The sequence below is a fragment of the Schistocerca nitens genome, chromosome 5 (assembly GCF_023898315.1).
Source record: "Schistocerca nitens isolate TAMUIC-IGC-003100 chromosome 5, iqSchNite1.1, whole genome shotgun sequence".
Taxonomy (NCBI): Eukaryota; Metazoa; Arthropoda; class Insecta; order Orthoptera; family Acrididae; genus Schistocerca; species Schistocerca nitens.
This window is the reverse complement of record NC_064618.1, coordinates 681,267,346-681,288,343: the sequence shown is the minus strand read 5'-3', so window position 1 is coordinate 681,288,343 and position 20,998 is coordinate 681,267,346.

The window sequence follows — 20,998 nt, the reverse complement described above, 5'->3', positions numbered from 1 at the left end:
GCGGAAAGTGGTTTCAAAAAGGTGGGATCTATTCTTGTGACCCCCTGGTTTCTTCATCTACGGACTTTCCTCCTCATCGATCAGCAGCAAATGCGGTTGAGGCCTCAGAAGCCACAGTAGGGCCATTATCGACTGCAGTTAATGGAAGGCAAGAAACAGTGGTTTCTACTTTTGAAATCAGCCCACCTCGTGTAGTTCCACCATCAAACCCAACATCAAGAGCAGGTAAATCACTAGGGTTGCCGTTATTTAAATTTAAAAAGGCTTTGGAGCAGTCCCCGGCTAAAGGGAAAAAGAAAGCCAGTATCAAGACAGCAGGGAAGACACCACCTCCAACAAAAACTGCTTCAGAAGCTTTGCTGATCCATCTGATAGACCAACACGTGGGGCTACCAAAAGGAAGCTGTTCGTAAGAAAGAACCAGAGAGCCGCGAAACGGCATAATCATGGTGAGAAAGACTCCGATTCAAGCCTTCATGAAACCACGTTGTCACACTCATCATCTGAGTGTGAAGAGGACGAGGAGCGCATATATTGCGACTAACTACCGTCAGCTGAAAGCTCTAAAGAGACCTGTATTAAGTGCATCGTTTGTTTTCGCTGGGCGGCCGCGGTGGTCGTGCGGTTCTAGGCGCTCCAGTCCGGAGACGCGCTGCTGCTACGGTCGCAGGTTCGAATCCTGCCTCGGGCATGGATGCGTGTGATGTCCTTAGGTTAGTTAGGTTTAAGTAGTTCTGAGTTCTAGGGGACTAATGACCACAGTAGTTGAGTCCCATAGTGCTCAGAGCCATTTGAACCATTTTTTTGTTTTTGCTGGTGTTATGAGCTCTACGATGATGCTTGATGAGATTTTCAATCTGCAGCGAAGTGTGCGCTGATATGAAACTTCCTAGCAGATTAAAACTGCGTGCTGGACCGAGACTCGAACTCGGGACCTCTGCCATTGGCAGGCAAGTGCTCTACCAACTGAGCTACCGAAGTAAGTGGTAGCGGAGCGGTCTAAGGCGCTGCTGTCATGGACTGTGCCACTGATCCCGGCAGAAGCTTCGAGTCCTCCCTCGGGCATGGGTGTGCATGTTTGTCCTTAGGATAATTTAGGTTAAGTAGTGTGTAAGCTTAGGGACTGATGACCTTAACAGTTAACTCCCATAAGATTTCACACATATTTGAACATTTGAAGTAAGTGGTTTTCCTTGTTATGGCTGAAACTTCTGCAGAATAATGACAGTTATGCACCACTCTTTCGAAACAAACATTCGGTATGAAGAAGCGCTCTGTTACTTTTTAATTAAGTTTTATTGTTTATTTACAACCTGTAATTAGAAAACCAGAAAATCCGAAATCAGGAGGAAAAAATTACACGTTTTAAATTCTGCGTTCTGCTATTACAGAATGAGAGATTTTTAGGAACATTTCTTTACAAGGTAGTACTCAAATGGCGAAAATCCTTGCCGTAGTGGTAAAAACGGTTCCCGTCAGATCGCCGAAGTTAAAGCGCTGTCGGGCTTAGCTAGCACTTGGATGGATCACCGACCTTGTGTCACGAATTGCGCGGCCCCTCCTGCCGAAGGTTCGAGTCCTCCCTTGGGGCCGGCCGAAGTGGCCGTGCGGTTAAAGGCGCTGCAGTCTGGAACCGCAAGGCCGCTACGGTCGCAGGTTCGAATCCTGCCTCGGGCATGGATGTTTGTGATGTCCTTAGGTTAGTTAGGTTTAACTAGTTCTAAGTTCTAGGGGACTAATGACCTCAGAAGTTGAGTCCCATAGTGCTCAGAGCCATTTTGAACCTCCCTTGGGCATGGGTGTGTGTGTTGTTCTTAGCATAAGTTAGTTTAAGTATTGTGTAAGTCTAGGGACCGTTGACCCCAGCAGTTTGGTCCCTTAGGAATTCACACACACACACACACACACACACACACACACACAGAGAGAGAGAGAGAGAGAGAGAGTGCTGTTGGCAAACGGGGTGCACTCTGCCTTTGTTAGGCCAATTTAGAAGCTACTTGACTGAGAAGTAGCTGCACCGGTCATGAAAGCTGACAAAGGCCGGGAGAGCGATGTGCTGACCACATGCTCCTCCGTATCCACATTCGATGACGGCTCAGGGCTGAGGATGACGCGGCGACCGGTCGGTACCGGTGCCCCTTCAAAGCATGTTCGGGAAATGTTTTTTTTTATTATTTAACGGTCGCACGAGGTAGGTGGAAGGAATTGAGTCAAATCGTGACAGATCTCTTTGCCAATAGGATTCTGATGATCGCAGCCTGATGCGACGGTGCAGAATCCAGGACGTGAGGTGCGTCGTTTTCCCCTGAACCGGTATAAGCAGACAGGGGCCGGATCCCGCTCAGGTGACACTTGTGAGCGAGGCGGCAGCGCCAGCCTGTGCGGTAATGGGCGGGACACTTGTCCAGCGCGGGCGGCCACCTGCCGGTAATAACAGCCGGCGGCCGCGCCGTGTCGCCACACACGCCCGGACCACCCACTGCTCGACGCCCAAATTATACGGCTTTCGGCGAAAGCGAAACGTATCGCTTCGCGGTGCTTTGCTACAGAGGTCTCCGAGGGCACGGCCTTTGGGAGGGCGTCTACGAAACATTCACCAGCGCTAACGGAATGCGCTGTTTACCGCTCGTGTTAATAACAGCGCGAAAATCCCTTAAAAATGTGACTTATCTCCGATGAAACGAAGTGGATCATTGCGGAGTGCGATTTCGTTGTCAGTAGGTACCACTCTTCTCTAAACAGTAACTAAATTTATCGGTACGCAGAACTGGGCTCATTCAGAAGGAGTGTGTTCATTGGTACCCACACATAAGCAATACTGTTGATGTTCAAATAACCTCAGATATTGTTCTCGTCTAATGTTTACAATACGACACTCGACCCATAACATATGGTCAACAAATACATGTAAGTAGGCTGTTTAGGTTTTTATGTTGGTAACGCCACGTAGCGCTCTGTATGAAAATCACTGACTGTGCTGCGTGCAGTCTGTGACTGATTTGCATTGTTGGAATACTGCTATTGTAGTGTTGGGCAGTTAGAAGTTAACAGCGCGTAGCGTTGCGCAGTTGGAGGTGAGCCGCCAGCAGTGGTGGATGTGGGGAGAGAGATGGCGGAGTTGTGAGAGCGGATGATCTGGACGTGTGCCGATCAGAGAGAGTAAATTTGTAAGACTGGGTGCTATGAACTGATCCATGCCCACTACACGCCCTCGCTCAAAGTCCGTCAACTGCACATACGGTTCACGTCCACGCTGTCGCGGCATGCTACCTGTGTTAAAGACTGCGATGGAGCTCCGTATGCCACGGCAAACTGGCTGACACTGACGGCGGCGGTGCACAAATGCTGCGCAGCTAGCGCCATTCGACGGCCAACACCGTGGTTCCTGGTGTGTCCGCTGTGCCGTGCGTGTGATCATTGCTTGTACAGCCCTCTCGCAGTGTCCGGAGCAAGTATGGTGGGTCTGACACACCGGTGTCAATGTGTTGTTTTTTCCATTTCCAGGAGTGTATATATATGATGACTTGTGAACATCATTAAGGTAAATACATTGTTTGTTCTCTATCAAAATCTTTCATTTGCTAACTATGCCTATCAGTAGTTAGTGCCTTCAAATAGTTAGAATATTTTATTTAGCGGGCAGTATTGGCGCTCGCTGTATTGCAGTAGTTCGAGTAACGAAGATTTTTGTGAGGTAAGTGATGCATGAAAGGTATAGGTTATTGTTAGTCAGGGCCATTATTTGGAGGTATTATTGAAAGTCAGATTGCGTTGCGCTAAAAATATTGTGTGTCAGTTTAGTGATGATCAAAAGGAGTAAAGAGAAAACTGTTGGAGAACATTCAATTTTGCTCAGTTGTTTGAAAATCAAATAACGTAAGAAGTTTACCAGCAAAGTAATTCATAATTTTTCTTAGGGGACGTTTCATAATGAAGACGTAGATTATGCATTATAGATTACACTGTGTCTAATAATAATTAGCTTTGGATAAATGTCTACAGCTCCGGAAAAGGAAATATCTTCAAGATTATAACCTAATTTCACAAAAAATTTTGCGCTCTGCAAAACAGTTAGCATGTTTCCCTACGTCATTAAAACCAAGTCTTGGACTGATACTACTGGAACTACATGTTCGAGATCCCAATAAAAATATCACTACTTGGCTGCTGTATCAGAAATATCTTTCACGAAATACTTCATAAAGCTTGTTACTGCGGTAGTCTGGTTACAACACCGTAGCAAAATACTTTTGTTTGGTTTGGGCACTTTTCACTGGTATGCCGGCCGGTGTGGCCTAGCGGTTCTAGACGCTTCAGTCTGGAACCGCGCGACCGCTACGGTCGCAGGTTCGAATCCTGCCTCAGGTTAGTTAGGTTTAAGTAGTTCTAAGTCTAGGGGACTGATGACCTCAGATGTTAAGTCCCATAGTTGTCAGAGCCATTTTTTCACTGGTATATTAATCATATTAATGGTATATTAATCATAGCTCAAATGAAAATAAAGCTAAAAAAGAAACAAAGTACAAATAGGGTTGAAATTAAAAGGTACGATGTAGAAAATCTGGCAGAAGAAAAATAAAAGAATACTTTAGGAAAGAAATAGAAATTAACCTATCGGAATCTAGACTGACACATAGTGACCAGCAAGACGTGGAAAGTAGATGGAGACACCTCAGAAACAGTATTCAAGATGTAGCTTCCAAAACTATAGGTAAAAGAAAACGAACTAACAAAATCTGGTTTAATATAAAGTGCCAAGAAAGAGTACTGGAGAGGCAAAATGCGAGGAAGGCATGGTTACAAGACATGGACAATATTACACTAAAGGAGAGATACTATAAAATCCGCAAGGAAACACAACGAACTCTAAGACAAGAGAAGAGAAAACACTACAACAACATGGTAAGAGAAGCGGAGGATGATTTCAAGCATCACAGAGCAAGGCAGATGTACCAGAATATAAAAAAGTCCTTGGGAAAATTCACTAAAAGGGAACAGTTTATAAAGGACCACAATGGGAAAATACTTACAAACAAGAATGACATACAAGAAACATGGAAGACATACTTTACACAGCTGCTAAACTGCAATGATCCACAATATTACTTTACATTTGAAGAACCAGATACAGTTGATATACAAGTCAACACACCATCAGTAAACGAAATAAGACAAACAATAAAGAAATTAAAGAACAACAAGGCCTGTGGGGAAGACCAGGTATATGCTGAGCTTTTAAAAAATGGAGGACCACAATTGGAAATAGAACTACATTCCTTAATTGAAACAATTTGGGAGACAGAAAACATACCGGCCGATTGGAAAACTGCAATTATATGCCCCATCTTTAAGAAGAATGATCCCCTTGTCTGTGATAACTACAGAGGAATTGCCCTACTCGATGTCACGTATAAAATTTTGTCGATGTGTATACTACACAGACTGATTCCCATAACCGAAGAACTGATTGGGGACTACCAATGTGGTTTCCGCACTAACAGATCCACTTTGGATCACTTATTCACATTGAGACAAATAAATGAGAAGGCATGGGAATTTAATGTAGATATCCATATTCTATTTATAGACTTCAAGAAGGCCTATGATAGCATACACCGACAGACACTCTTAAACACCATGAAAGAATTTGAAATACCATTAAAATTAATCAAATTAGTTAAAATGTGTTTGGAAGAAACCATATGCAAAGTTAAGACACCTGCAGGAGAGACTGAAAATTTTAAGGTGTACACTGGACTGAGACAAGGGGATGCCATCTCACCTATTCTATTTAATATTATCTTAGAGAAGATTGATAGAGAATTCACCAAAACTAATCCACAAGGGATCCAACTGCAGGGACAGAACATTACTAGACTTGCTTATGCAGATGATGTAGCCTTAATAAGCACTTCAAAAGCTGAATTAATCAGGATGATGCAAAATTATTACAAAATAGCTGAGAAAGCTGGACTTCATGTGAATGAAGAAAAGACAAAATATCTAGTCATAAGTAAAAAACTCCAAAAGAATACACCACTGACCGTAAATGGTCTCACTTTCAAGGCAGTTGACCACTTCAAGTACTTAGGGAGTCTTTTTAGCAGAGGCAACAGAGCAGAAATAGAAATAGACGCCCGTCTAGCAGCAGCTAATAGAACTTTTTACAGCTGTATCAAAATTTTAAGGATGAGATCACTTAGTACTGAATTCAAAATCCGTTTTTATCAGTCAACTATTGTACCAGTAGCATTATATGGATGTGAAGCTATTACATTCAGGAAAAAAGATGAAGAAAAACTGTTGATATTTGAAAGAAAAATACTAAGAAAAATATTCGGACCAATCTTCGATGAAAATGTCATGGAGTGGAGGATAAGGAAAAATGAAGAACTACGGGAGCTGTACAAACATAGTACCATTGTGGAAATGTTAAGGAAGAGAAGACTGAACTGGGCTGGTCATGTAGCAAGGATGCCGGAGAACAGACTACCCAAAATAGCATCCACTAAGAAATTAGAAGGAAAGAGAAGAAGAGGAAGACCTCGAATTAGGTGGATGGAGAATATCCGGGAAGATGCAGCTAGGATGGGCATCAACTCTGATTGGACAACAATTTCCCTGGATAGAAATAATTGGAAGAGGCTCGTAGAGCAGGTGTATGGTCGATAAGGCCTTAGCCACGTGTAAAGTAAAGTAAAGTAATATTAATAACTATTATTATTATTATCATTATTGTTTTCATCTAATGCGCAAACTGTGGCCCGTAAATGGATGAAAATTAGTGGGGTTCTACAACTGATCACAAACCTGTTGTGTACTACTTCGTACGTAATGGTAAAGAGAGGCGCACTATAAAGTTGTGAAGCAGCTGTCGTCATGGGGAAACCGGTCAGCAGCAGAAGTGATTAGCGAACATGTAATAATATTAAATAGCTTTTTCCAAGCATTACGAAGAAATTTTACAGAACAAATAGCAATGAGGTCCAGTTATAACTAAGACTGAAGACTGTCGGAGATTGCAACTGAGGCTGAGTGGTGTAGGTGCCGCCGACCGCCCTACGTCACTGCAACAGAGGTCGCTCGTAGTCGGAGCCGATGAAGGCACGGTTCAGTGAGTGCGTGTCACTGGATCAATCGGATCCCCGCGCGACTGCTGTCGGCGTCTGCCGGAAACGTGCGTTTCTGCTGCCAACTGTGAGACGCCGGTGAGGCTGGTATCGATCTACACTCCTGGAAATGGAAAAAAGAACACATTGACACCGGTGTGTCAGACCCACCATACTTGCTCCGGACACTGCGAGAGGGCTGTACAAGCAATGATCACACGCACGGCACAGCGGACACACCAGGAACCGCGGTGTTGGCCGTCGAATGGCGCTAGCTGCGCAGCATTTGTGCACCGCCGCCGTCAGTGTCAGCCAGTTTGCCGTGGCATACGGAGCTCCATCGCAGTCTTTAACACTGGTAGCATGCCGCGACAGCGTGGACGTGAACCGTATGTGCAGTTGACGGACTTTGAGCGAGGGCGTATAGTGGGCATGCGGGAGGCCGGGTGGACGTACCGCCGAATTGCTCAACACGTGGGGCGTGAGGTCTCCACAGTACATCGATGTTGTCGCCGGTGGTCGGCGGAAGGTGCACGTGCCCGTCGACCTGGGACCGGACCGCAGCGACGCACGGATGCACGCCAAGACCGTAGGATCCTACGCAGTGCCGTAGGGGACCGCACCGCCACTTCCCAGCAAATTAGGGACACTGTTGCTCCTGGGGTATCGGCGAGGACCATTCGCAACCGTCTCCATGAAGCTGGGCTACGGTCCCGCACACCGTTAGGCCGTCTTCCGCTCACGCCCCAACATCGTGCAGCCCGCCTCCAGTGGTGTCGCGACAGGCGTGAATGGAGGGACGAATGGAGACGTGTCGTCTTCAGCGATGAGAGTCGCTTCTGCCTTGGTGCCAATGATGGTCGTATGCGTGTTTGGCGCCGTGCAGGTGAGCGCCACAATCAGGACTGCATACGACCGAGGCACACAGGGCCAACACCCGGCATCATGGTGTGGGGAGCGATCTCCTACACTGGCCGTACACCACTGGTGATCGTCGAGGGGACACTGAATAGTGCACGGTACATCCAAACCGTCATCGAACCCATCGTTCTACCATTCCTAGACCGGCAAGGGAACTTGCTGTTCCAACAGGACAATGCACGTCCGCATGTATCCCGTGCCACCCAACGTGCTCTAGAAGGTGTAAGTCAACTACCCTGGCCAGCAAGATCTCCGGATCTGTCCCCCATTGAGCATGTTTGGGACTGGATGAAGCGTCGTCTCACGCGGTCTGCACGTCCAGCACGAACGCTGGTCCAACTGAGGCGCCAGGTGGAAATGGCATGGCAAGCCGTTCCACAGGACTACATCCAGTATCTCTACGATCGTCTCCATGGGAGAATAGCAGCCTGCATTGCTGCGAAAGGTGGATATACACTGTACTAGTGCCGACATTGTGCATGCTCTGTTGCCTGTGTCTATGTGCCTGTGGTTCTGTCAGTGTGATCATGTGATGTATCTGACCCCAGGAATGTGTCAATAAAGTTTCCCCTTCCTGGGACAATGAATTCACGGTGTTCTTATTTCAATTTCCAGGAGTGTATAATACCAGATTACCCTTCGAGGTAGAGGATAAAATGCGTTAAAAGCCGGCCGGTGTGCCCGAGCGGTTCTAGGCGCTTCAGTCTGGAACCGCGCGACCGCTACGGTCGCAGTTTCGAATCCTGTCTCGGGCATGGATGTGTGTGAGGTCCTTAGGTTAGTTAGGTTTAAGTAGTTCTAAGCTCTACGGGACTGATGACCCCAGCAGTTAAGTCCCACAGTGCTCAGAACCAGCTGAACCAAAACGCGTTAAAAAACTTACAAATTGAAATGTTTTTTTTTTTTTTTATTACGTTTGTTTCCCCCGTTAGTCCTATTGGTAAGGGCCCCATAAACTTGGGAAATGTTGTAGCGCGGTTCGCACGAGTGTGTTTGGAAGTGTACTATGTTTTCGAAGGGTCTCATCACTGAATCAGGCTGCCTCCTCCTGCCTACGTGACCGTTACATTACCTTTCATATCCTCACAAATCTTTACACCCAGCTAAGATGATTGATACTGCAGTCACAGGAAACGCTTTTTCGTTTTGTAAATTACAGAATCTTACAGTTCTGTGCATTTAAAGCAAGTTGTCGATCTTTGCACCCCTTTGAAATCTTATAGAAATCTGACTGAATTCTTGCGCAGCCGATTTCAGATAGTACTTCACCGCAAACATCTAAGGGACCGTTCGCCGTAGTAACGTGTGGTGGCTCGGCGATTTCAGGTGTGTAGGCAGACATTTTTCACGAAGCTACCAATGCGGCCCAGTTTAACAGCGAACTCGACCAAAGGGAAACACGCAGCTGAAAGGGGGAGGCCTGTTATTTAGCGCGCGCTGTTCGCCGCCTCAGAAGTAGCCAGCTCCGGCGTCGCTTTGTTGCAGCTAGCGGCAGCGCGGAGGGAAGCGCATTCGGCAGCGGCTGCAGCGCTCGCTCGTTAATTACACGGCGGGCACGCCTGGGACGAGATCAAAGTGCCGCGAGGTGCCGAGAGCCGGCGCGGCATTTAGAGTGGCGAGGCGAAGCGTCTCCATCCCGCCACAGCATTGTCGCGGCGACAATGCGCCTGGCGCGCCACCAAGAACGCGCCGCCCGAAATACCCGTAAGGCGGCGAGTCCCGCGGGTCCCGCTTAATGAAGCGGCGCGAGGCAGCTTAACCTGCGCACACGGCGCATCGCTCACCGAAGGCACCCGCGGCACGCGCCTCTAACTGATGGCCGGCAGCGCGCCCCTCCAAATGAGACGCCGTCTTGCGGCCACCTGCTCGTACGCACAGTAGGCGCTGCTTTTGAAACACTTAGCTGCCACCGAGGAACGGTATTCTCTGCAATGTATCTCTCCAACTTTGTGCAGGCTTCCCGCATTTTTTTGTTACGCTTCTCGTGCAGTCTTCATCTATGCTATTACGAAGGGCGTTCAAGAAGTGAGGCAACACACTTTTTATTCTCGTCAAATTCTGTTGACAAAATGTGGAACTTGCTGTCGGACATCGTGGAATATTCCCGCTTCAGCCCCTTTACGTGAAGTTCTGCAGCCTTCAGAAAGGGGTCTGTAACGGATGTGCACTCCAAGCAGAGAGCTGTCATTGCGGAAAACCAGAGCATCGCAGATATACATAGGAGCTTGCACAACGCCTGCGAAGACTAGAGAGCCTGTATAGGGAGAGAGTGGCCAACCGGAAGATACGGCGGCCATTCTTTTGTCAAACTACGGGCGGGACTTTTGAATGGCCAGTAGTGGAGTAGTGGACTATACACTCGCCGAATCAGAAGCACAAGACAATATGGCGAAATCATTCGTTAAATGCCTTTCTTTACACCTGTAATATACTCATAGTAGCCTACTACGTACAGCACAGGAAATTTTGATACAGTGGCTGTAAAAATTATTCGTCACTTGCAATTATCTCCTTTAAAGTTCGTCTACTAGACATATTGCAATGAAAGTAACGTGAATAAAAAAAATATAGTGTACAGCATTTGTTTTGTACCGGAAGTGCGTAACGCTAAAGATTTTGTACCTGTATCACGTCAGATGAATGAAAGTCGCAAGCAGTTGTTTACTTGTGACATGCAAAAAGTGTGAGACGTATTAGTACTTCTTGTCACGTCTTCAAATTTCTTGCATGTCACAAGTAAACAACTCCTTACGAATTTCTTTCGTCTTTCTTCATTGCATGGAAATGCTAACATGCGAAATCCACCTTCGCCTCTATTGGAACAACCAAATGCAGCACAACCTGGCATCGTTTACGAACATCTGCAGAACGAATTACAGATGTCAAAAACAATACTGTACAATTACTAACGTGTTTACTTGAAACATGTGGGCCTACCGACTTCATCACAAAACGCTTCATTATTTCAGCTCGTATTTAAGAGCGCGAACGCTAATTACGTAATAAAAACGATATACAACTTTTCGAACATACGTGCACAATGCATAACAAGTCTCTCAATAATTCAAATACCTTCCAATCGTTTCCAAAAGTCCTCTGCACTTCAATTCATCTCAAAAGCACGGCGAACATAGGAAGCGCGAGAGACGTTTGGCAGAAAAATGGCGCCAAAGCTAATCAACCAATCACGGGCAACTTCACCTATGGCCACTCTCTCTGTATACAGGCTCTCTAGCGGAGACGTGGCAGTGAACAAAGTCATGGCGAGTTGTTAGGCTAGGCGTCTGTCATGATCGCAACACGGTCAGGCAAACCCGGCCGATCTCTCTCGCGTGGCGGCCGGCGCACACAGCTGCAACGTCGCAATGTTGGAACGCGCGGACACTTTGAGGTGATAGACACATCACAATCAAATACCTAGCTGCTCTACAAGACGTCTCTGTTGGTAGTACTGACACATTCGCCCGCTGGGTTCCTCACCGCCTAACAGGAGAACATAAAGAGCAACAACGGACCATCTGTGCCTAACTGCTTACGCATTACAAGGTTGATCGTGACAATTTTTGTCGAACATTTTCCTCGGTCGATGAAACATGGGTTTACCTCTTCGAATGGGAAGCAATACGGCAATCCGTGGAGTGGCACAACACGACTTCTCCCCCAAAGAAAAAGTTTGAAGCCAAACCCCCATGGCGACGGTCTTCTGGGACTCTGAAGATGTTACACTCCTGGAAATGGAAAAAAGAACACATTGACACCGGTGTGTCAGACCCACCATACTTGCTCCGGACACTGCGAGAGGGCTGTACAAGCAATGATCACACGCACGGCACAGCGGACACACCAGGAACCGCGGTGTTGGCCGTCGAATGGCGCTAGCTGCGCAGCATTTGTGCACCGCCGCCGTCAGTGTCAGCCAGTTTGCCATGGCATACGGAGCTCCATCGCAGTCTTTAACACTGGTAGCATGCCGCGACAGCGTGGACGTGAACCGTATGTGCAGTTGACGGACTTTGAGCGAGGGCGTATAGTGGGCATGCGGGAGGCCGGGTGGACGTACCGCCGAATTGCTCAACACGTGGGGCGTGAGGACTCCACAGTACATCGATGTTGTCGCCAGTGGTCGGCGGAAGGTGCACGTGCCCGTCGACCTGGGACCGGACCGCAGCGACGCACGGATGCACGCCAAGACCGTAGGATCCTACGCAGTGCCGTAGGGGACCGCACCGCCACTTCCCAGCAAATTAGGGACACTGTTGCTCCTGGGGTATCGGCGAGGACCATTCGCAACCGTCTCCATGAAGCTGGGCTACGGTCCCGCACACCGTTAGGCCGTCTTCCGCTCACGCCCCAACATCGTGCAGCCCGCCTCCAGTGGTGTCGCGACAGGCGTGAATGGAGGGACGAATGGAGACGTGTCGTCTTCAGCGATGAGAGTCGCTTCTGCCTTGGTGCCAATGATGGTCGTATGCGTGTTTGGCGCCGTGCAGGTGAGCGCCACAATCAGGACTGCATACGACCGAGGCACACAGGGCCAACACCCGGCATCATGGTGTGGGGAGCGATCTCCTACACTGGCCGTACACCACTGGTGATCGTCGAGGGGACACTGAATAGTGCACGGTACATCCAAACCGTCATCGAACCCATCGTTCTACCATTCCTAGACCGGCAAGGGAACTTGCTGTTCCAACAGGACAATGCACGTCCGCATGTATCCCGTGCCACCCAACGTGCTCTAGAAGGTGTAAGTCAACTACCCTGGCCAGCAAGATCTCCGGATCTGTCCCCCATTGAGCATGTTTGGGACTGGATGAAGCGTCGTCTCACGCGGTCTGCACGTCCAGCACGAACGCTGGTCCAACTGAGGCGCCAGGTGGAAATGGCATGGCAAGCCGTTCCACAGGACTACATCCAGCATCTCTACGATCGTCTCCATGGGAGAATAGCAGCCTGCATTGCTGCGAAAGGTGGATATACACTGTACTAGTGCCGACATTGTGCATGCTCTGTTGCCTGTGTCTATGTGCCTGTGGTTCTGTCAGTGTGATCATGTGATGTATCTGGCCCCAGGAATGTGTCAATAAAGTTTCCCCTTCCCGGGACAATGAATTCACGGTGTTCTTATTTCAATTTCCAGGAGTGTATTCTGTTTGGTGTTCTTCCTCATGGTGCAGCGATCAACTGTGAAATGTTCTGCGATATTCTCAGAAAACTGTAGAAACGACTTGGGCGTGTTCGTCGTCACAAAAACGCAAACGAACATCTCCTTCTCCAGGACAACGCAAGGCCCCACACAAGTCTGTACACCCGAGACTTCATCGGACTGTTTAATTCCTCATTCACCCTACAGCCCGCATCTCGCACCTCCAGACTTCCATCTGTTTGGTCAATGAAGGGTGCACTCAGCCGGAAGCAGTACGCGGATGACGGGTAGGTTCTTGATCAGCAAGACATTGGCTCCGACGTCCACCAGTGCAATGGTACCATGCGGGCACATAGGCTCTCCTAGTAAGGTGGCGTAAGGCCGTCGCACTGAACGGAGATTGTGTGAACGGTAGGGTTTTGTAACCAAAAGACTGGAGAGTTACATGGTGTACTGTAATCCTTAATAAAACCAAACTGCTTTCAGAAAAAAATGTGTTGCATTTTTTACTGAACGCCCCTAGCAGCTATTTCTCTCTTTTTGGTAAGTCATCAGTCATCAGGTTATCGAGCTGGTTGTTTTCTGCGCAGTTTAATCAATTCGCACAGCAGCTCCGGTCACCTCGTGGGCCGTATTAACTTAAATACTCTGCAAACCGCAGTGAAGCGTATGGCAGAGAGTTCCTTCCATTGCACCAATTATTAGGGTTTCCTCATTATGTACCCGGAAAGAATGATGGCTGAAAAACCTCTGTGCGCGCTGTAATTAGTCTAACCTAGTTTTGGCGGTCATTCGGAAGCGGTATCTAGGTCTTTATAGTATATCTCTAGACTTGTCACTTAACACTTCTTCTTCAAACTACTCAAGTAAGCTTTCGTGGGATGGCTGACTTATATCTCTGCAACTTTAAATTTCTCAAGGCTCTCCCAGGGTTCAAACAAATCTGTGAACATTCGTACTGCCATGTGTGGCCGGCCGCGGTGGACGAGCGGTTCTAGGCGCTTCAGTCCGGAACCGCGCGACTGCTACGATCGCAGGTCCGAATCCTGCCTTGGGCATGGATGTGAGTGATGGCCTTAGGTTAGTTAGGTTTACGTAGTTCTAAGTTCTAGGGGACAGATGACCTCAAATGTTAAGTTCCATACTGCTCAGAGCCATGTGTATATGCGTTCAATTTACGCCATCAGTCATACCTGTTGTGGGCGCCAATCATTCGAGCAATATTCTAGGATGAGTCACACGTTTGGTTTGTAACTTACCTCTTTTGTAGACTGATTGCATTTTCCTAGTATTCTGCCAATGAACCGAAGCCTGCACCTGCTTACCAAAGACTGAGTCTACTTGATCTTTCTACTTCATATAACCACAAACGTTTACATCAAGGTATTTGTAGCGAGTTGACTGATTCCAGTTTGACTCGTTGACACTGTAGTCATAAGAATTATATTTTGTGCACTGTGTTCTCAGCTTTAAATTTCTGTAAATTCAAGTTGTCAGTCTGTGCACCACTTTGAAATCTTCGAAAGATTTTCTGGGATTTCTGCAGCTCTTTGAGACAGTATTTTATTCATCTGCGAAACGTCTGACGTTACTTGTCTGATGTTACCTGTCTCCCAGATCATTTATAGAGGGTGACTGACTGATTATTATAGGTATAAACAGCAAGAGGGAGTAGAGTACAATCAAACAAGCAAATGATCCTACAAAACGTAGATCCGGAAACCAATGGTTTCCTCGACACGACGTACGCGTAAGTGTTGTCATGCTATTATTACAACATTATTATGTCGAAGACTACTTTTATTTCGAAACACCGCAAGTGAGACATAAATTACAAAGTCATAAACTGCCCTCGTTAAATTTTATCATCATTCTGGATACGTAAATACTGGTAAAAAGCGTTGAGACAAGAAGTATATCGGCTCCACGACTTGAAACCGCTGGAGTTTTTTATCTGAGGATATTTAAGAGCTTGGCATATTCCAGCCCTGTTGAGACTATCGATGAACTCAGGGAACGTATAGCACATGGTTGAATCAACATGCCTAGGATTTTTGTACTTGTACAGGTATGGATGAGAAGTCGTACAGAAGCATACTTTCACTTGAAACGTGGCAATGTGAAACTCTTGCTGTAATGTGTTTGTCGTCAAGTACATATCTGTAGTTTGGAGGCTCGGGGACTTCTTTGGTAAGCTGTTCGTTGGTCGTAAAACGTCGTAACGGGGAAACCATTGGATGGCCGCCTACGTACGAAGGCCATTTTTTTTTTCCAAGATCCAAATGGTAGCGAAATTAAAGCCACAGTGAAAATCCGATTAAGTTATGCTCAGATGTGTCTCGCAGAGTCTGTAATATTCCCGACCATCGCGTTATGTGGCACTTTACAGTTCTGAGCGCTTAGTGAACACGTAATAATGCCCCCTGATTTCATGCAGCCTACACAACATATCTGTCATGCATGACAGCAATGTGCGGAAATGGTGCAGGTCTTTTTTTTTTTTTTTTTTTTTTGTTTGTTAATTAATTGCATTTCGGGCAGCGCCCATGCTGCCACCACAATAATAACGTCAAGTACTACGATACGAATGTAAAGAAAACACAGCACCCGGTCCCCAAGCGGAGAAAACCTTCGACCTGGCCAGGAGTTGAAACTGGACTCCTTCGCTTATCAATGCGCCGCGCTGATCGCACAGCTACCGAGGCGGACTTGCAGGAACATTGAAGCAGGACTTACAGACGTACATGATGCGGGCGGTCAGGTAAGGAAGGGAGTCTCAACCGATGATTTTGCTTAGTGAGTGGGTAAAAAAATCTTCTGTGAAGGACAATTCAGAACAAGCAAAGAGCAATGTTGTCATCAGGCACTGCCCTTCTTCATGACAATGTTTCACGCAAACACTGGGATATGGGTATGAGCCGATGGCTAGTGGAGGAAACCTTGACAGGAAACCCCGATCCTACAGGCTGGGGTTGAGCAGACGGCCACTAACCAGCTCTCGTAAAAACACTGCTAATTTTCCCAAGTTTGCTTCGGAAAACGTGGAGACTCCACGATGATGGCCTAATCACGATCAAACGACAAGCAGAAATGGATAGCAGTACGTTTACGACACGTACCATATGCTTCTGTGCAGTTCTGCTTCTTTTCTATACACGGGGAAATATCATCGCTTCCTCGTGTAAAGCATATGCGTCAGCTAACTTGCTCCTGGCCTTTTACCCGCAATCCTACAAGGAGGTTGCTTCTCAGTGAAGCCTCTATAAAGAATGTCACTTAATTCAGTCTGCAGCTCTTTCATTACGTACTCGGAACCGCAGACCCCCAGAGCGCTGTCACAGCGCAGGCCGCTCCGACGCGGAGACTCCTTTGGACTGAGCCGCGCACCGGCTTCATCCGACGGCATCAGGGTCGGCTGTCTGCACGCCGCGGCCGCCGGCCGCTTCCCGCCGTCCGTCATACGACCCGCAGACAAGGCGACAGCAGTCGGCCGTCATTCGCTGCCCGCCTGAGACGGACGGGAAATAGTTGTTCTGCTGCGAGACGGCAATCGATGCCGCGACGAGACTCTAATGTGGCTCGTCAGCCGTCCCCATCCTGACAGGTGCGGCCCGGCAGAAATTACGCTCGCCGAGTGGGCACTTTATCAGCTCCACGTCGGCATTTCAGAAAATGTGTGCGTCGCAAATGATGAGCTGCGTGTCCAGAATACGCTCATTCGCAGTGCGGGAATGGATAAAGACAGCGTTACTGGTTTAGATTTCTGATGGCGATTTCTCTCATGAGATTTCGAATCCTTGAGAATATCTTTATTTTCAACAAAAAATTAGACCTTAGCGTATATTTTCGTTCCCTATTTTTACTACCACTCTTGCAATATACTTCACCATCTACATTTGCCAGACGTAGTACAGTGTACAAGAGAGGTGCATTATACCAATAGCCGGCCGGAGTGATCGAGCGGTTCTAAGTGCTACACTCCGGAGCCGCGCGACCGCTACGGTCGCAGGTTCGAATCCTGCCTCGGGCACTGATGTGTGTGATGCCCTTAGGTTAGTTAGGTTTAAGTAGTTCTAAGTTCTAGGGGACTGATGACCTCAGCAGTTAAGTCCCATAGTGCTCAGAGCCATTTGAACCATTTATACCAATAATCGACACTCAGTCCTTGCCGCCATGTCCATTTTGCGTAAGATGCGAGTGATAAGTCACTGTAGGCCACTTAGCTTATCATCGTGCCAGCGCGAAATACACGATCGGGGCAGTCACGAACATTGCCTTTTTTACGAGACACACTTATCCTATAACTGACATTGTAGCCTGCGATGCGGTGTGCTACAGTATTTGTTCACCTTCGCTGTCTGTGGAGGTAACGCTGTCCAGCGCTTGGCGCGTGTAGTATGTTGTTTGACCAGTTCTTCTGCCGCAGTTGCAACAGGAACGTGAACTGATTTTCCACCAGGATAACACTCGCCCATACTCTGCCCGTTCTCAGCAAGACGTCTGGCAAATTCGCTGAGAAGAACGCCGGACTTCTCTTCAACCGAGCACGTGTTGAACACGATCGGACGACAACTGACTCGTGCGACTTGTACACATACATCTGTTACAAAGCAATGTATCCCTAGACAGTACTCGCCACCAGTATAGTCGCCTGCATGCAAGAGTCACGCCTGCATTACCGCCCTTGTAGGCAACACCGCATACTAATACGAATGTTTCAGATTTGTTTGAACTACAGGTCTGGAAGTGTCGTCATTTCATGCACTCCACTTAAAGGGTGGAAAAAATCTGATAATAGGGACAGAGCAGGGTGGCCCACTTCGAACGGAGCAAAATTTTCCAGATAAGTATTGGTCGGAAATGCGCCGTTGTGGAGCAGACAACCGTTTAGGCGCATGTCGCTGATGGGATGTCGTTTCATGGCCATAACTGCAGAATGGTGCATTTGCAACTCATTCTTATTTGGAAAAATTTTGCCTCATTCAGGGGCCAATACCATGCTCTGGCCTTATTATTAATTTATTTTTCTCCATCCTACATATTTCAACAGATTTATTACGTCATAAAATTCTGGCTAAACAGCAACGAGCGCGCGGAATTGTGTGACTTCATACTAGTTTGCACCAGCTAAAACCTGTTATGCTAAATAACGCAGTTACTAAATAAATTAGCTGAACAATCAAAGCAAGGTAAATGTTAAATTCCTGTCCAGCTGGTTGGGTTACAGGTGTACTTTCCGTGATGTATACTGAGTAAAACGCGGCTATTAAATCAACGATGCTAAAAGTACCGGAACGCCACAGTATTACACAGCAGCAGGTTAGGTGGACAAAACTGCTCTGATAAACACACTGAAACACGTCGATTAACAGACAACCGTTTAGGCGCATGTCGCTGATGGGATGTCGTTTCATGGCCATAACTCCAGAATGGTGCATTTTCAACTCATTCTTATTTGGAAAAATTTTGCCTCATTCAGGGGCCAATACCATGCTCTGGCCTTATTATTAATTTAGTTTTCTCCATCCTACATATTTCAACAGATTTATTACGTCACTTTCTTGTCCGTCTGTCTGTCTGTTCCGTGTGAATATTTCAACTTTTATTTTAAACTAATTAATAGTTTCGGGTTCCACTTTGGCGCAAATTTTCATGTGTTACGAATAAAATAGCTGACGTCATACCGTACTGGCAGTATACGAATCCGTTTCGTAATATTTACAAGAGCTGTGCAATCGTCTATGTCAAACGACATTGTGGTTCAAATGGTTCAAATGGCTCTGAGCACTATGGGACTCAACTGCTGTGGTTATCAGTTCCCTAGAACTTAGAACTACTTAAACCTAACTAACCTAAGGACATCACACACATCCATGCCCGAGGCAGGATTCGAACCTGCGACCGTAGCAGTCCCACGGTTCCGGACTGCGCGCCTAGAACCGCGAGACCACCGCGGCCGGCTAAACGACATTGTAATGAAATATATAGGCACTATATAAACGCAGATATTGTGTAAATCGTTAGTGTAATGTCTCTTTATATTCTACTAATTATCCCTGCACAATTCTATGAGTGAATTACGTTTCCTACTTGACCATCTATATACTCGCAGAATCGATGCGCAAAGTAGTACAGTACTATTACTATTCCATGGGCGCATAATTACTCTTTGTAATATTCTCTCTGTTGTGTTGAGAGGGCTTCTAGGATCTTCTCCGTGCCGAATAGCCGCATTGAATAATTTTAACTTTGCTATCGAGATTACTGGAAGAAAGAGATTGAAAACATACTGTATGCTACTCAAGAAAATATATACTGAGCATTTACATCAAAGTTGTGTAAGGAATTTCATTACATATGTATTCTCTAATTGGAAATTTGCACGGAGGTGTCGTTTCGTTGGTAATCAGAAGGGAACTTCCGATGAATTGGAAACGAACCTGCAATTATGAGATCCAAGAGCTCCATTATTTCATCGGATAATTAAACTCTATCAAAGCAAACTTTCCGGTTGATCTGAGGTTTCCCGAATTACTCTTTGTAATATTCTCTCTGTTGTGTTGAGAGGGCTTCTAGGATCTTCTCCGTGCCGAATAGCCGCATTGAATAATTTTAACTTTGCTATCGAGATTACTGGAAGAAAGAGATTGAAAACATACTGTATGCTACTCAAGAAAATATATACTGAGCATTTACATCAAAGTTGTGTAAGGAATTTCATTACATATGTATTCTCTAATTGGAAATTTGCACGGAGGTGTCGTTTCGTTGGTAATCAGAAGGGAACTTCCGATGAATTGGAAACGAACCTGCAATTATGAGATCCAAGAGCTCCATTATTTCATCGGATAATTAAACTCTATCAAAGCAAACTTTCCGGTTGATCTGAGGTTTCCCGACTGACTACGCAATGCAAGAAAACCAAGACATTTTATTTACACAGGATTGCAGATCGCTTCGAATCATCGAGACTGCGGACAAGGAAAGTCATCGTCCGATTCTGATTAAATAAGTAAAGCTTAATTATAACTTTCTTGAGCGACTGTGATGACTGTGATATGGCTGCTTATGAATGAGATCATTCATCAAATACTAATAACTAACTTTTCTCCTCACCAGCAACCAGTATGAACACAATATTAATTAAAATTATATTAGTACTTGTAGGACTTATAACGAAAAATGTGGGACGCTTGCAACAGACAATAGCTGGTAAACTACTCATCCCTCAATTATGTGTGGATGCGCCCCACGTTTCTCGTTACAAACCTTATGTCAAAGGTATTAAAAATTCACAACCGGAATTTTTCATGACTATCTTCACTGAGTTTGGAACGTGTAAGGGCTACTGGAAATTATTTTATATTTTTTCGTCTGATTAGAAACCTGTTATATATACTTTATTCGTATTTAAATACTTATTTCTACAATAACTTATGAGAGAACTGACAAACTGTCGGATGGTGTTCTCATATTTTAATAGCAATATAGATGGCGGCTGCACTGCAATGCGTCTGCGTCCGAAATAATGATGGATGATCGCCTAGCATTTGGTACTAAGAATCGGCTACTGAGAACAGTACAAATCACAAAGCAGTTGGTGTTGAGACAGAAGGAGACGGCAGACTACGCCCAAACAACAATGATTTAATTAATGAGTGCCACTAGCGTGCGTACTTGAAAGCTACCCGCACCGACTATCAGATAAGTGTGCTATGGTGGCGGTGGTCGAAGTGGGGGTGGTGGTGGGTGGCAGGAGGCTGCAGGGGAGTGCGGAGGGAGGGTAGACAAAAAGCAAGTGCAGCGCCGATGATTGGCA